The sequence below is a fragment of the Narcine bancroftii genome, chromosome 6 (assembly GCF_036971445.1).
Source record: "Narcine bancroftii isolate sNarBan1 chromosome 6, sNarBan1.hap1, whole genome shotgun sequence".
Taxonomy (NCBI): Eukaryota; Metazoa; Chordata; class Chondrichthyes; order Torpediniformes; family Narcinidae; genus Narcine; species Narcine bancroftii.
This window is the reverse complement of record NC_091474.1, coordinates 1,125,974-1,143,715: the sequence shown is the minus strand read 5'-3', so window position 1 is coordinate 1,143,715 and position 17,742 is coordinate 1,125,974. Positions and strand designations below refer to the sequence as shown.

General features: G+C 39.0%; 1 long non-coding RNA gene and 1 pseudogene across 1 annotated transcript; one reads left to right on the top strand and one right to left on the bottom strand.

Moving 5' to 3' along the window:
* Positions 1-640: 640 nt before the first annotated feature.
* LOC138737145 (cold shock domain-containing protein E1 pseudogene) lies at positions 641-3,287 on the bottom strand (annotated as a pseudogene).
* A 2,081-nt stretch (positions 3,288-5,368) lies between these two features.
* On the top strand, positions 5,369-13,288 carry LOC138737402 (uncharacterized). The gene is made up of 3 exons (XR_011340883.1): positions 5,369-5,444; positions 10,857-11,187; positions 13,086-13,288. It is a non-coding gene; the product is annotated as an uncharacterized lncRNA (long non-coding RNA).
* Positions 13,289-17,742: the final 4,454 nt, after the last annotated feature.

Here is a 17,742-nt window from a genome sequence, read left to right as displayed (position 1 = left end):
CTTATATAGGGTGCCCTTCGTGGGAATTAACAGTGATATTTGTTTTTAGGCACAAATCTGTTAGTTTCTGGAATAGGGGAAAGTGTTCCAAGGCTGCAGTGCTCCACAGCATAAACTTGTACTGAAAGGTTTAATGAAAGACAGCACTCATGGCACTCGTGATGTAATAAAACATCAATACAAATCACAATTATAAAAAGGCACTTGCCCCAATCCAAGATGCCATGGGAGTGGTTGTGCATTTAACTTCAGAGAAGTCTCCAAGAGAAAGGGTAGCTTTCAGAATTCCATCCACTCGTGTTTCATGTAACTTTTTTCACAGGTTTTCTCTCATTACTAACAAAGGCAAATAAACTTAAATTTCAAATTAGCATTGATGTAAGATGTTTTCTGATTTTAAAATCAAGTTCCTATAAGGTTGTGAAACTAAGGCTTCCTGCTCATTCATTCCCCGTGCCTGTTTTTGCTTCGTTTTGGTACTTTTTTTAAGCTTTTGATAAAAGGACAGACAAGTGGTAGAACTGTAGTTTTGCTTGAAAATAGATAAATTGTGCTCCATTTCCATTTTGGAGTAGGAAACACAGAGGGTGGTGGAGGCAGTTAACCTTGTGTAAACCCTCCCCTCCTAAAGATACTGCATTGGGTAATGTGCTTGCTGGGGGGGGGAAGAAAAAGAAATCAATCGTTTATTCCAGCTTGATGAATCTTTCTCTCCACAGTAAATCCCTTGGTGTTATCAGGTCCCTTTGGCTGGTGAAGTACAACCAATTTTGGAGCACTTACATCATCCAAGGTGATCCTCTTCAGACGATGTACTAAATGGTCAGGACGTGGAACCGCCACAGGTTTGGGACCTTTACTGACACGGAATACATTGCAGGCACTACATTTTCCTGTACGCTGATTTAAAATGACGGAAAACTCTACTTCATCTCCAGGCTGCAACTCCACACCATCCAAGACCTCATTCACACGGAAGAACAACTTTTTACCATCACCAACTTCATAGTTAATGAAGCCAAACTGATCTTTTACACAGTCCACAGTGCCCTTCCGTAAAGGAATGGCATTGTAGGCCAATTTCTGTCCCACTGAGCCACAGTGCATAGCTGGAACTTGATGGTTTCGCCCTTCTGAAGGCAATCTGTTTCATTTGCCAGACTGATTATGCCAAAAGAATATACTTCACCTTTATCAGTTCCTTCCTCTGTAATCTGAACAAGTCCTTAATATTCAGCCTGCTGTGGATCGGCACTGTGCAATGGCCTCAACACTTTACCAGTATAGACTGACGGGCACACTTCATCGCTGGGGCCATTTACTGTTGTTATCTTGGCAACTTTTTCACCACTCACTTTATTTCCTTTTCCCTTTGATGAATTGTATTCCACAACATCCCCAACTTCTAACTCATCAACATCACCTGAGAACTCACTGCAGTGGAAGAAACTTTCTTGATCATGTTGCGATGTTTCAATGAAACATCCTTCAATGCTGCCCACGTATCCTATAAGTCTCCTGGCATAAGGGTTACGATTTAGAATTTTGATTGATACTGCACTCTGTAGACCAGTTCTTTTAACTTCACAAATGCTAAATTCAATCTTGTCGTCAAGTTGAAGAATTGTACATCCTTCCAGCTCTTTTATAAGGTAGGTCACAGTCATTCTTATCCCAGCTTCGTCATATGCAATTACTCCAATGGTGTCATTTCAAGCCTAGTTACAGGTATAATGGCAGAAACCTCTCCTCAGACAACCTTGCTGGAGCGACGTCAACCAAAAATGTTAACATTGGGACTGACAGATTTCTGTTAGGCAACAAGGTGGACTGATGAACATAGAACAGATTGTTGCTAACTAAGTGTGAGCCAGAAAGTGCTTAAAAATACTGAATGGTCCGTGCTTTTATTCTTTCAGGAGTAAGAATAATCTGAGGTTCTTCTGGACTTGTAATGATAGCAACTGGTCCTGCTTATCTGAGGTCATTCATCCACTCAATCTTCTTGGGTACAGATTGAGTTTTCTAGGAACCGGCAAGACTTCAAGCTTTTGGACAGGAAGAGAAAATCAAATGACGTGCTCACTGAAAGACGCTCAGTGAAGGAATGGGAGAAAGATTCTGGCTGCCTCATGTACTTCAAAGACAACAGAAACAGTCAACTACTCTCTTGAAAGATGTGCTCGAGCAGGTCCTCTTCATTGGTTCATATTCATATAATTTCAATTTCATTACAACCTTGAAGAAGACCATTTGGCCAATGTTCTATGCCAGCTCTTAGTCCATTTCTGTCAATCCAATTCCCCACTTAATTCTCTGAATTCTCTCTCAAACTTTTTATCACCACCATCCGGATTCTCCCACCAGTTACTCCCACCAGTGGTCATTTACACTAACTAACTAACTATCAATCTTTTTCTGATTATGTTTTAGTTGTGGAAGGAAAGCAACTGACCTGTGGGGGGGGGGGGGGGGAGGGGGTGAAGGGGAGCCAGACTGACATAAAGGGAACTTGCAAACTCCCTGCAATGAACACCAGAGATCAGAATCGAACTTTGGTCACTGGAGTTGTGAAACAGTGATATTATCAATAGTAATCACAGTGTCACCACAACCCACCCGCTCCCCTCCCCGTCCATTTCATATGAACAGGGTTTGGTAAGTGATTTAGTGGTTAAAATATGCACTGAATTTTATGCATTCCTAAAACCCAATTGTTATTTCGTAAAACTGTTCAACCCAAATTGAAGATGGCACCAAACTAAGATTTTTTTGGTGAGAAAAATATTCCCATGTGTGGTATCATGTAAAGAAATAATTGGAACCCTTGAAATCTCCAGTAGGTGGCAGTGATGAGTGCTGTAGTGGAGCTGCGGGTAATGCTGGTGAACCCAAATGTTGTCCGAATAAACTATCAGAACATGCAGATTGTAAATAATTTCATTTCGGCAAATTTGATTTAAATGCTTATATTTTAAATTTAAATTAAATTTTTTTAAATGGGGACATACAGCACGGTAACAGGCCCTTCCAGCCCAAGACCCCATGCCGCCCAAATACCTTAATTAACTGACAAGCCCCATCCATTTGTGAAGGGTGGGGGGAAGCTGGAGCACTTGGAGGAACCTCAAACAGTGCAGGGATAATGCACAAACAGCACTGGATTTGAATCCAACACACTGGCGCTGTACAGCGTTCCACTAACCGCTACGTTCCACTAACCACTAACCGTGCCACCCAATGATTAGTGCAATTAAAGCCATACTTCTTGAACTACTAATAGCCATTGGATCATCTGCAAATAATTCACTTGTACCAGTCCAATTGAAAATGTACAAGATAGATAAAAATGTGTCCAACAATACTACCTGACACTGCATCATTGGAACACTTCTTCATCTGGTCAGTAAGTCAGCCATGTCATTTCCTGGGAGAATCCAAATAAGAGAAAGAACCAGGAACAATTGGAAAATTTCTCTCTGACCTCTTCAGGCAACCAAGTGAACCAAGTGTAATGTTAAATAAATACAGCTTCTGAAAGAAGTCATCATTTTCCAAGCAAGGAAATATTCTGGTTTATTTTTGAAGATGTGCAGTCAGCTCACTTTATACTAACTAACAATGTGCAATGCTTTGAAATGAGATACTTTCAAGTAGAATATTAAAATGAAATTGAAGTGTATGGATAGAAAGGTAGGAGGACAGTATCAAAATATATTCATATTTATTAGCTTTTTACTTACTCTGACCCTCTTTTTAGAAATTGGTTCAAATGCAAATTTTGGACAGTGGGATTATTCTTGATTTACTTGAAGATGAAGAAAGCACTGAACACAGGAATTAGATATGAAGGATACTTGATCCTTCGTCCTCTCCATCATTGATCAAGGTTACCTCCCAATCCAGCATCATTCTCCTTCACTGCCCTGCATTCCCATTTTTTTTGAATATTCACAGACTTATTTGTTTCAAATGAACTCAGTCACAACTTCCCCAGCCTTCTGGGGAAATGATTTGCCTCATTTCAGTTCTAAATGTCGCATTCTTTATGTTGAGATTGCGACCCTTGGCTCTAGGCTTCTCAGCCTAGAGAATAGTTCTTCTAGCTGAGGAAATAGGAGTTGAGCTCTCATTTTTAAAACATCTCCAGAGCTCCTGAATAATCACAAAGGTATCTTCCTCGTAAATACCAGAAATTTGTTCCAGAGAGGTCAAAGTCGAATGGGTTCTCATTAAACAGAGCTTTAAAAGGCCCTTCATGAGGCGTATCATCCCCAGTTATTTTATTAATATGTGGACCACGTTTTGTGTGCCAGTTTTGTGCAAGATTCCGTTTTCTCCTTGACTTCTTTCTGAAAGGGAAATGTTAACCTATAGAATTTTGGAAGACAATGATCAATACAACCACTGTGTTTATTGCCAACTCTTTCAAAATTCTGGGGAGCATTAGTATTCACTCCTCAATTCTATATTTTTAAGAGTTTATTTCAGTCCCTCATCTCTTAACACCTCAGGTGTTCTTGTTTTCTTGGAAGGCATTTTATTTTTTTCTTCTATAAAGAAAATGTCCTCTCCTCTCCAAGGCCAGGTTGTACTGTCTGATTCCCCCACCCCCCCCCCCCCCCAACACAACCATCACAGACTAACAACTTCTTCCTGAGGCTCCATTTCTGTGGCTGCGCAATTCCCAACAGCTAACACCTCAATGCTAAGGCCACTCGTGGAGCAGAGCAGAGGCAACCAGGCCTCGGGCAGTGCCAACCAAACACTAACTGCAGCCTTCCTCCAGTGGATTTCCAATATCTTTTGCTGTCAGAAGATATTTCCCAGTTCAAAAATTCTGAATTAAGGAGTAGTTCAAGAATATATCTTCAAATTATCAACAAATTTATTTGCTGTATTCAAGACCATATAAAATCTGATATTCACTGTATTAGAAAAATGTGGTACTGCAATTTGTCTGTACAACGCATGTACAGTAAAACTCCTGTTATCCGGAATTCAAACAACCAGCAAAATAAAAATCGAGGAAAATAAAAAAATAAAAATGACAAATTAATAAGAATAAATAAAAATGTAAATAAAAGTTTAAAATTGTAAATGTTCTCTAAAGTAACACATTAAACTTGGGTGAAGATGGGAGCAAATATTCGGTCAGTGGAGAGCCTTGGTTGGGGTTTGCTCATAGCAGCTGTTTGAATAAAGTTGTATTTGAATAAAATGGCATCACCCTGGATGAAGAGCTGGTTGATATCGTTTGCTGTCTGCTTAGTAAGTGGCCTTATCTTTATTAGTATATTAGAAAAGCTTTATCTGTAAACTTGGGGGAGTGGGGTCAATTATCTAAAATGTTATTGTTTGTCTTTCAGGTGGCTCCGTGGAGATGCAGTGACGGTTAAATGTTTTCAAAGAATGTGACTGAAAATGAAGTAAAATTCTTTAAGGTATTATGTCCCAGAGGATCCCGAAACCTAGCAGCAATAGAAATTTCCAAGACAATTGGTTATTTCAGCAAAAGTTACTTTTAATTTTCTTTAAACTTAAAAACAGGATCAAACTTTAACTTATTACTATTAGCTTAACCCCCTTCTAATTCTAAGCACACGTGTATGTAATGCATGTACAAGTTCAGAGAAGTTCTTTGCTTCACAGTCCAATCTCACTTTTCATTCCTCCAAGTTCACTGGTATCAGGCAATTCTTAAACTGTGCACAGAATTTAACATTTAGGATTTTTTTACCAGGCTCTGGTGCTTGAAGTTAAATGGTTACTGCTCAGGAAGGTTCTTGTTGGTTTCAAAGAGAATTTTGGTGCTCGTTGGACACACACAAACTGATTTCCTCCAATCTGTCACTTCAAGGTCTTGCTGAAGAAACTTGCCCCATCATGGGTTTTCCAAGTGATAACCTCTTCTTCCAGGTCACCACAGAGTTCCTCTTGTTTCCCTTATTTCAGGTGAAACACTTTAGCCAGCCATTCCCTCTTGTATGGACACAAGAGTTTTAAATAAGCTTCCAGCTTGCCATGCTGGAGAAACCAGTTCTCTTTTTCTCTCTCTCTCTCTTTCTTAGAGAAAGCCTGTTTGGTCTCCTCTCTCTCTGCTTGCAAAACCACATGACCTTATTAGAACAGCAACCTGCATTCAGACAAATTGTGGAACCATTCATCTATTGCTTTCAAAACAGTAATCCATTACTCCACGGCATGTCCAATTAATACCTAGTTGTGAAGCAGTTTCCATTGTCTTTACAAAGGCATTGGGAGCCTGGACTGTCTGGTTTGAGATGAGCTCTTGCATTTCACATGAGATCTGTTTTGTGAAGTGTTTGTGTTTGATTGTGACCTACACTAACCCATCCCCAAAATTTATATCCTTTATAACATATCCATATACAATATAAAATATGATATAATCCATCACACTCTCCCCGACAAAGGAATTTTAACTCGCGAGTCATAATTCAGTTATAAATAAACTGACATTACAATCACTGCAGTGATAAGAATAAAATAAATAAACTGTTTTAACAATGTTTCCTAACTTTGAGAGTTTTATATTTCTTTACATGTTCAACTTTAACATCTTGACAAACAATCCACTATTATATTATTTGTACCTCTGATATGATTAATTTGCAGATTATATTCTTGTAATATTAAACACCAGTTTAACAAGCTTATGTTTTTATTCTTCATTTTATTCAAAAACACCGGAGGATGATTGTCAGTAAATATCTCAATTGGTTCATGAGAGGTACAGAAATATACATCAAAAATCTGCAGAGCAAGTATTTTAGACAACAGTTCCTTCGCAATAGTGGAATAGTTCCTTCGATGAACATTGAATTTCTTTTGTTATGGGCCCAGAGGACACCAAAACCCAGCAGCAATAGATATTCACCACGACAAAAGTTGCTTTTAATTATCTTTAAACATGAAAACAGAATCACACTTTAACATCACTATTGACTTAACTAACCTAACTTAACCCCCTTCTAATTCTAAGCGCACGTGTATGTAATGTGTGTGTAAGTTCAGAAAAGTTCTTTGGTTCACAATCCAATCTCACTTCTCATTCCTCCACGTTCACTGGTTGCAGGTAATTCTTATACTGTGCACATTTATACCATTTATAAAGTTCACCAGGCTTTGGTGCTAGAAAGGTAAATGGTTACCACTCAGGAAGGTTCTTGTTGGTTTTCAGAGAGAGTTTTTTTTTCCAGGACACCCACAACTGATTTACTTCCATCTGCTACTTCAATGTCTTGCTGACGAAACTTGCCCACTCAGGGTTCTCCTCTTCCTTTCAGGTCACCACAGAATGCCTTTTTGTCTCTCTTATTCCAAATGAAATATTAGACAGCTAATCCTCTCCTCTTGCATGACCCACAAGGGCTTTGACCAGGCTGTACTAAGCACTCACAACTCATCTTCCAAATGGGGTTTTCCACAAGCTTGCCAGCTTGTCCTGTTCCTATCTCAGTTGCTGCTCCTGCTGACTGTAGCATTGCAGAGCTGATCTCTCTCTCTCTCTCTCTCTCTCTCTCTCTCTCTCTCTCTCTCTCTCTCTCTCTCTCTCTCTCAAAGCCTCTTTGACTCTTTCTGCTTGCAAAACCACATGACCCACTTAGAACAGCAAGTTCCACTCCAGACAGTCTGTGGCTCTGACGAGCTCTTTCATCTGTTGTCTTTTTGTAAAGAACAATCCATTAGTGAAGTCTCAAAGGTCTGAGGTCCCGACATGCCTAGCATTAGCAGAGCTCCAGTATTTTAAATAAGATCTGTTTTAAAGTGTTTGTATATGAATTACACGAACAAACCCTGCCCCAATTTATCTCCCAAAAACATATCTATATTCTGTCACAATTTGAAATATAGGCAACTGGATGGTCAATTTTATCATGTTTTCTGACAACACTGCACCTGTTGGCTCCTCACTGGTATCCACTGCTAAAAAAAATGGTCTGTCAAAATCAAGAGATTTTAAAACAGTGTAATGGCATAGCATCTCCTTTAAATTTTCCAAAACTCTCTGATAGACTTTAGTCCACACAAATTTCTTCCCTTTCTTCAAAAGATTGGTTAAAGGAAAAGCAACCTCAGCAAAATTCTGTAAACTTTCTTATAATATTCTGCCATTTCTAAAAACTTTCCCACTGCTTTCTTGCCATTGGAAATTGGAAATTAAGAAATTGCATTCACCTTAGCTTGAATAGGTGCAACTTTGTCATGACCAACTACATGACCTAAGTATGTTACAGTAGCATTTGCAAATTGACTTTTAGCTAAATTGATAGTTAAGTTTGCTTTGGATAACCTTGCAAACAATTTGTCCAATTCCCTCAGATGTTCTTCCCATGTGTCACTTTTTGTGACCAGGTCATTAATATAAGCATTTGTATGTGTCAACCCTTGGATTACTGAATTAATCTTCCTTTGGAATGTTGCAGGGGCATTTTTCATGCCAAAAGCTCACACATTTATACTTGTATAAACCATTATACAAGTCTCAGTTAAGGGCACACACTAGTAACCCTTCAACAAATCCAACTTAGTAAGAAATTTAGCTTTCCCAATTTTATCAATACAAGCATCTATTCTTGGAATAGGATAAGCGTCTGTTTTAGTTACTGAATTAACCTTCCTGTAATCTGTACAGAACCTAACAGTTCCATCTGGTTTAGGTACCAGAACACAAGAACACAAATCTGAATTCGAAGGTCTAATAATTTTTCAACATATATTCCACCTCCTGATCCACGATTTTGCTCTTCTGACTGTTTATTTTATATGGGTGTTGTTTTATGGGATTTGTCTCTCCCACGTTCACATCATGATACATCATGAAACAAATTTGCATATTTGAAAAGCAAATGCTTCAATTGCATCTGTCCTTGTGACTTAAAAAGGCCTAACTTTTCCAAAATCGCTGAGTTAGACAGATGCAGATAAACCATGGTTTCTTTAAGGTTACCCTCACAAGATTCTGTTTCCATAATCTTATGATCCATAACTTCCTCAAACCTGTCAACAACTAACACCTCTGATACAGATTGTTCTCCACTACCCTTATCCTCATAATAAGGTTTCAACACTTTTATATGACAAACCTGAGTATTATTCCTATGATCTGGAATATTAATCACATAATTAACATCATTCAGTTTTGATTTCACTTCATATGGTCCAGAAAATCTAGCTCTCAAAGGATTGTCATGTGTCGGGAACAAAATTAACACTTTACTTCTTGTCTTAAAATTCCTCACTTGAGCTTTCCTGTCAAATAAATACTTCATTTTACCCTGAGCCATTTCTAAATTCTCTTGAGCCAAAGTTCACACTTTTTGTAATCTATCTTTAAATTTAGAAACCAGTCCAACTGCACATCTTCATTAACCCACTGTTCTTTTATCAACATGAAAAGACCTCTAACCTGATGTCCAAACACAATTTCAAAAGGGCTGAAACCTAATGAATCCTGCACGGACTCTTTTGCTGTAAATAACAGTAAATGAATACCTTCGTCCCAATCTTTCTCATTCCCCAGACAATATATTTATATATATTCATGCAAGAGAAGTTTGTTCGATTAAGTACAAGTTGGTATTTTTGTCTCTTAAATTTTATTCTTAATGTAGGTGCATTAATTAGGCATTGTAAGAATGTGTTTCAAGCAACCAGAAAACTCACTTACCAGCATCTACCAATCCCCTTAGGTGCCAGACACCAGGGATTTTACTGTATAAGCACAATAACAAAACAAAAACAACCTATCACTGGTTTTAGATGAATAAGTGGCTCACCAAGAAATGGAAAACCAACTTCATGACTAAATGACAGAGCAGTTTATCCGACTAATTGCTGTTCCTCATTTGGTTGAAGCCTCAGCACGTGGGACAGCTTAGACAGTCCAGACAAAATAAAGGTTTTCAAATCAGAAGTCACAGGTTTCTTTGTAAATGATTGTTTGACGATAAGGTGGAATTAAGCAATTGTAAAACATCCTCAGGAAATTTACAAGGCTTTGTACAAATTAAAATTTGTCAGAAATGACCAAATGCTTGGTGAAAGAAACCATTTTAAAGGGATGTTCAAAGAAGCTCACATAGCCAGATGAGTGGCCATGAGGAGAGAATTCCAACAGTTACGGTTGATGCATCTCCAACCACAGATCCAAGTGATGGGTGAAAGAAATGCTCACACAATTCAGGAATGGAATTTTCTCAGAGAGTTATTGTAATGAAGTAGAAAACAGAGCTCAAGAAGGCAAAACCATCGAGAGAATTAAAGTCAAGGATGATTAACTAAATAATGACACAAATCTGTATCTTTTCTGAAACTCCACTCGATCATTTTCACTCAGATTTTAAAATATCACTAAGATCATTTGGCCACAATAGTAGTACTGATGTTGAGAGAATTGTTATCATTAAAAGGACTGCACAAAAATAGAATCTCAGTTGAGATTTACTGTTCATCCAACCCACGATGCATCCAGCAAAGCCCAACTGTTCAAAGCAGCAGAGTGCGGGTATGTTGGCTCAGATATTAGCAGAGCAATTCTACAAGTAACATCTGTCATGTTACTGGCTGAGCTCCTCTGGTTGGTGAAGCTGAAATCTGTTGAGGTTTTCCTGTACAATGACTGATAATGTGCTTTTGGAGCCTGAACCTTGTTACACCTGGTACAGCATCCATGAGCTCAGGCAAATGAAAGATAATTACACACCTGTTTGAAAAGAATAGGAAAACAACAGATTTTAAAATTCTGTATTTGACTGTCTTTTCATTAAAATTGTTCTGATTTTATTTCTGTTGCAAAATAATTTAAACACCTTCTATTCCATTTATAATAGTTTTTGAACGTCAGAGACATTGAGGAACATTGAAAACCCTTGACAAATTTGGGGGTGGGGTTTACCATGGTGGATACATCCAGAGGAGTTTCATGAACAAGACCTGTCCTGGCCCATGGCATGACCTAGCCACACCAGTGGAGCCTCTGCCACTGTACACGACCTCACCATTCGGCTCCAGGACGATGAAGGCTAACAAAATCAGCCTCCCATATTTGAAGAAGTCAAACTCATCTGAATGGGGAACATGGGCAGCGAGTAGACATTAAGCCAACTGGAGAAAATCTGGATCAGCATAATCTTTCCTGTAGAAAAATCATGTTCTCTGACTGTAAGTAACTGGATGGGCGATAAGCAACTGGATAGTTACAACTTACACAGATCCAGATCATTAATATTTCATTATAAATTGAGAGATAAGCAAAATAATTCATTTACAAATTACTTCAGAATATCCAGTTTTGAATCAGAGCCTAAATGGTTATTCAAAATGTTTAGGTATTTTTGAGGTGACTCGAATTGATCCGTGAACATTTCATTCAATCTCAGCTGGATCATCGAAGGGGAAACCTCAATGGGGAACCAAGAGAATGGCAGAGGGGTCTGTCCAAAAGTGACCGCTGGAAATTGAATACAGAAATACTCGAGCACACTCTTTATTCAGTATCTTAAAGAAACAGTGTCCTTCACACATGCTGACAACTGTCTGAAACCAACAGATGTTATTAATTGAAATAATTTGGAACATCTGTGTGCACCTTGTCATGAGTCAGGTCAAACTGTTCCATTAAAATTTTTTTAGAGATCCTTTTTGTTTTGATTCGAGATGGGAAGTACTGATTGTTGGCAGTTTCAGGGATAAGCTTTAAGTTTTGGGTGGATTTGTTTTTCAGTTCAACAATGGATTTGTTTTTCAGTTCAATCCATTAAAAAAATCATTAAATTCCTGCAGTACTACATCACAGCTACAAAACAAAGTGAGAGACTGGCTGTGCAGCCTTGGCTTAGTGGTCGCACCCTTGCCTCTGAGTCAGACAGTTGTAGGTCAGTATGGTACACCAGAGACACAAGCAGACAGTCCAGTCTGACACTTCAGTGTAGTATTTGGAGAATGCTACAATGCAAAAGGTGGAGATTTTTTGGATGGGATGTTAAACTAAAACTCAACTACCTTCTGACATGATGTAAAAATTGTAGTAGGTCTTAAAACGCTATTTTGAAGAAGTGCAGAGGAGCTCTTTCTGGTGTCTTCTGAACATTTATTCCTCAACCAACCTCAGTAAATCAGATTGTCTGGTGCAAAAATCATGAACATGTCATCACATGTGCAAATATTGCTAATTACATTTAAAAATAAATCAATTAGTGTAAAAGAAGAGAAATTGTGGTTCATTGTCCATTCAAGAATCTGATGGAAGTGGGGAAAAAGGTGCTTTTGTACCATTAGATATTCGTCTTCAGATTCCTATAGCCCTGCATGATGGGGATCCTTGATGAGAGAGGCTACTTTCTTGAGACACTGCCTTTTGTCAATGTCCTCAATAGAATGAAGAGTTAGGAGTGCAGAGGTGTCAGAGCGCCGGCCGCTCTGGCAGCTCTGTAAAAAAAGCTAAGTGGGGAATTTAAACTAGCGGGGATTGCCATGGAGGTGGAAACATTTCTCCAGCAACTTGTCTATGCATGACGGAGTGGCTAAAATCTCTGGAAATGATGAGGTGTCATGCTCCGGTTCAGTGTTTTTCATCCCTGAGAGGATCCAGGAAAGGGCAGGGGGGGGGGGGGGGGCATCGTCCAGTACATTTAAAAGACTAAGTGCAGTGACTTGCAGATTTTATTCAGTGCATCTCAAAGACTATGGGCTGCTTTACTTAAAGAGATTGTATGCTTCCAGTTAGTACATTTTGTTAACAAGCACGGGATCTACAGTTACTGTGATTAGTGGAAGTTATAGTCAAATTCTCTGCAGAGTTAAACTCGTTAAATTCTCTGTAGTGTTCACATTGATAAATTTAAATTTATACATAAAAACATAAAATGCTGGAGAAACATCTTGAAAGGTTCTCAAACTTCTGAACCTCAAAATATGTGTAAATCCCTGCTAAATGAGATGTGCATCCTTGATAGAGGCGACTGGTCTGCTGGAATACTGCCTAATTATAGAGAAGCTGCAATGTCATCTCTCAGTAAGAGGTTGAAGCTTTCTTCTTTCTGTCTGATAAATGCCTTCAGAGATTATGTGGAGGATCACGGACGCCACATCTTCCAAGATTTACGCCCATTACTGAACTGTTCACAAGTTATTCCTATTCGTGCTGCTGAGTGTCAGAGGAGATTCAATCACATCAACTTGATAATACAACACGAATTCTCATAAATGATGAATCGTTAAACTACACGGTCCTCCTCTCGTTCAGTGGGACCCTGAGCTGTCGGCCACATCATGACTGCGGTACCGCAGACACTAGGATAAGAGTTGCTTCAAACCCTGGAAACATATTACACCGGACCCTTTGTGGAAATTATTGCGAAACTTCTCATTGGTGGCATTTGGTGAATAGGTAAACATTGTAAAATACAATTGTCATCTTTTCCTTTACTTGTTGATAATTACATTTATGATAATTAGTGAGTGAAACCATGTAATACTTTGTCATATTATTAAATTATTCAATGCTCTTAAGTATACAACATGGCAGCCAGGTCTCATGACACCACCTTGTTGCCATTTTTGCTGATTTCCGGCTCCTAAAAAAATAACACAGCACCCCTGGTGAAGACTAATGCCATGATGGTGTTGGCCTAGTACTGTGCAGAGGCCAGGTTTTGGAGCTTTGGAACTGGGGGCCTGATAGTGTTGAAAGCTGAGCTGTAGTTGATGAAGAGAAGCATGATGTACGTGTTGCTGTTGTCTAGGTGATCCATAGAGGAGTGGAGAGCCAGTAAGATTGCATCTGCTGTGGAAAAATTGTGGTGGTGGGTGAACTGCAGTGTGTCCAGATCTTTACTCAGGTACAAGATAATTCTGGCCATGACCAACCTCTCAAAGCATTTCATCACAGTCCATGTTGGTGTCACTGGAGAGAGTCATTGAGGCAGCTCACCCTGCCATTCTTGGGCACCAGGATGATGAATGGCCTTTTGAAGCAAGTAGGAATCTCTGACTGCAGCCATGAGAGTCTGAAAATGTTAGGGAACACTCCGGCTAGTTGGTTGGCACAGATTTTCAGTCCCCTGCCAGGTAGACCATCAGGGCCTAATACCTTGCGAGGGTTAACCCTCTTGAAGGATGTTCTGACATTGGCCTCAGAGACAAATATCACAGGGCTATCAGCTTCTGCAGGGATTCTCATCCTTTTGAGTTGAGTTCTCCTTTTCAAAGCGAGCAGAAAAGGTGTTCAGCTCATTGGGTAGTGAAAAAACACAGCCATTTATGATGTTTGGCCTTGAGGAAATGGGCCAATGACAATTTTTCTCAAGCAAAATATTTCAGTAACAATTGGGTCTAGAGCAGTAGTTCTCAACCTTCCCTTCCCGCTCACATCCCACCGTAAGCAATCCCTTACTAATCACAGATCACCGATGGCCGAGGGATAACTTAAAAAGTGGTTTGTGAGTGAAAGAGAAAGGTTGGGAACCACTTGTAGCTTGAAATCCAGATCAGAAAGTCAATGCTGACTTTTTTCCAGATTCATCATGTACGAAAAAAGTCCTCCTTTAACTCTTGATAATGGGATGGACAGACTGATGCAATTTTTAGAGATGCTGCCTCAATACTCAGGGAAACACAAAAGTCTGTGCATGTGCATTGAACTCAGCTGGTCTCATATTGTCCATGGGAAATAAAGATATATTGTTACCTCTACAGATGCTGGGAGACATCAGAATCAATATCAGGATTTATTATCATGAACAAGTTATGAAATTCGGTGTTTTGCGGGAGCGTCATAGAGCAAACATTCATATTAGAACCATCTTACGACATTGCGTTACTATAAAAAATAAAGTGGTAGTAACAGTTAATAGTGTACGAAAAGTGTCTTTGGTTCATTGATCATTCCGGAATCTGACGGCGGAGGGGAAGAAGCTGTCATGGAAGTGGAGGAAGAAGCCGTCCTTGTGCCGCTGAGTGCTCCTGTTCCTTTTTCCCCAATGGTAGCAGAGTGAAGAGGGCATGGCCACAGTAGTGGGGGTCTTTGAGGATAGAGGCCATTTTTTAAGTCACCACCTTATGTAGATGTCCACGATGGAGTGAAGTCTGGGTCCTGTGATGTCACAGGCCGAGTTAACAAAAATAATTAGAGTTTATTCTTGTCCTGAGAGTTGATGCCTCCGTACCAGACAGTGATGCAACCAGCCAGAATGCTCTCCACGGTACATCTGTAGAAGTTTATGAGAATCTTCAATGACATACCGAACTGCCTCAGAAACCTCATAAGGTATAGCTGCTGGCGAGCCTTCTTCATGATTGCATCAACATGGACGCTCCAGGACAGATCCTCGGAGATGTTGACACCCAGGAATTTGAAGTTCTTGACCCTCTCCACTACTGAGCCCTTGATGAGGACTGGGTCGTGTTCCCCTGACTTCCTCCTGAAGTCCACAATCATCCCCTTGGTTTTGTTGATGTTGAACACAAGGTAATTGACATTACACCATTCAACGAGCTGAGTTTCCCCAGTATTTCTGTGTTTTCAATACACAAATGACCTGGGTTCAATCCTGATCACCACTGCTGTCTATGTGGTGTTTGCACTTCCGAGGTGAAACACACACACACAGTGATATAAATAATAGAGCAATGCTTTTGTCTTAATAGGGTAATGCTTTTGCCTTACAACATATTGATGTAAAAGCAAATGTGGGTTATAAGCAGATGAATCAAAAATTTGATTATGGCTAAATATTACAGACCTCTGCTATTTGATCAAGGTTTTCACTACTTAAACATAAGTTTTTGCCTGTCTGCTCCACTATGGGTATTGGATATTTATTTTGGATACTCATCAACACAGAGCATTTCATGTAGCTCCACTGATCCTTATCATTTGAAAGTACTTGCTCTTCTGGTGCATCCATGATTGTAGGTTGACATTAGTAGTAATTTATTTATATAGCGCATTTACAAACACAAACAATCATGCACACAGACACAAACATACACACACAAACACTCACACACACAGAAACAAACACACACATTGAGACACACACACATACACACACATACATACATACATACATACATACATACGCACACAAATATACACAAACAAGTATACACATACATACAAACACACATACAAACATGCATATACACACATCTGCATACCTAACAACCACACACACACATGCACTCACACACACATACATACACACACTCACATACACAGGCACATAAACACATGCATACACACACAAACATACTTACACACATAGAAATACACACACACATACATATACACACATACGCACCAAACCCATATACATTGCAAACATACAAAAACACACAATCATACATGCATACAAACACCCACACAAAGAAACAAACACACACCTACAGACAGACACATGCATACACACATACATACACACAAACATACATACACACAAACACCCACACACAGAAACAAACACATACATACAGACAGCCACATGCACACACACAGATACATTAACACACAAACATACATACGCACAAATATAAACATACATACACACAAACATACATACACACAAATATCCACTCACAGAGCCACAAACACACATAGAGACACACTCACACATACACACACATACATACATACATACATACATACATACACACACAAATATACACAAACAAGCATACACACACATACAAATGCACACACACACACACAAACATACATATTCACACATCCAAATAGACATACACTCACACACACACATGCACACACACATATACACACAAACCCATATAAACACACACATACCCAGACACACACACACATACATACACACACTCACACATACACACACATGCATACACACAAACATACTTACACACATACAAACACACAAACACAAACAAACATATACACACATACACACACAAACCCATATACATCACAAACACATACAAAACACACAAACATACATAAATACAAACACCAACACACAGTAACAAACACACACGTACAGACAGCCACACACATACACACACATACATTAACACACAAACATACACACACACAAATATAAACATACATACACACATAAATATCCACACACAGAAAAACAAACACACACATAGAGATACACACATACACACATACATACATACATATATACACACAAATATACACAAACACAATACACACATACAAACACACACAAACAAACATAGATATACACACATCCACATACACAAACACCAACACACACATACACATACACACACAAACTCATATAAACACACACATACACACACTTATGCACACACAGACATAAACACACATTCAGACACACACATGTATACACACTCATATATCCATACACTCAAAAATACTCACACACATACAAACACACATAAAAACATACAAATGCACACATACACACACAAACCCATATATCTCACACACACATACAAAAACACACAAGCATACATACATACATACATACATACATACATACACCCACACACAGTAACAAACATGAACATACAGACAGACACACACAAACATACATATACACACATGCACACACAAACCCATATAAATCACTAACATACACAGACATACACACATATACATACACACACTCACACATAGACAGGCACATACACACACATGCATAAACACAGACACAAACATACATATACACACATCCACACACACATATACACACA